Source organism: Helobdella robusta, assembly GCF_000326865.2.
Source record: "Helobdella robusta unplaced genomic scaffold HELROscaffold_16, whole genome shotgun sequence".
Classification (NCBI taxonomy): Eukaryota; Metazoa; Annelida; class Clitellata; order Rhynchobdellida; family Glossiphoniidae; genus Helobdella; species Helobdella robusta.
This window is the reverse complement of record NW_008703893.1, coordinates 3,234,378-3,235,240: the sequence shown is the minus strand read 5'-3', so window position 1 is coordinate 3,235,240 and position 863 is coordinate 3,234,378.

Below are 863 nucleotides of genomic sequence, written 5' to 3'. Positions count from 1 at the left end.
GTTGTGGTGGTGGTGGTAGCCAGTTGGTGATGATGATGATGGTAGTGGTGGTGGTGGTAGCCAGTTGGTGATGATGATAGTGATGATAATGTTGATTATGATGATGGTAATAGTTTTATCATCATCACCCGTTGTTGTAATCGTAGTGAAATGAATAAAGTTGTATGTAAGCAAGCCTACAAACAAACAAACAAATAAACAAATGAGTAACCCAGCAAACAAACAAACAAACAAACAAACAAATGAACAAGCCAACAAACAAACCGTCAAACATACAGAACGGTTTCACACCACTTCATATCGCTTGCAAGAAGAATAGGCTGAAAATTGTCGAACTGCTTTTGAAATTTGGCGCAACTTTAGAGGCCACAACAGAGGTTTTTGTCATAATTATTCGTAATTAACTATAATTAACTATATTATTGATAATAATATTAATTGAAAATTGTATATTTTATAATAACTATAATATAATAACAAAACCGTATTCTCATCATCAATTTAGTCCGGCCTAACTCCTCTACACGTGGCATCATTCATGGGTAACCTCAGCGTTGTACTGTACCTCCTACAGAGGGGTGCCAGCCCCAATCAGACCACTGTTAGGGGTGAAACTGCCCTACATTTGGCAGCCAGGGCCAACCAGCTAGACATCATGAGGGCCCTTCTGAGGAATGGCGCGCAGATCGACCATGCTAAGGCAAGGGTTGGTTTGGTTTGTTTGGTGGGTTTGGTTCTTCTTGGTTCCATCCACTGTCGCTTTAATGTGAATTTAATTTTTTCAAAATAAATTTTTATTATTTATTTATTTTATTATTCATTTATTATATTATTTATTTATTTATTTCATTATTTATTTATTT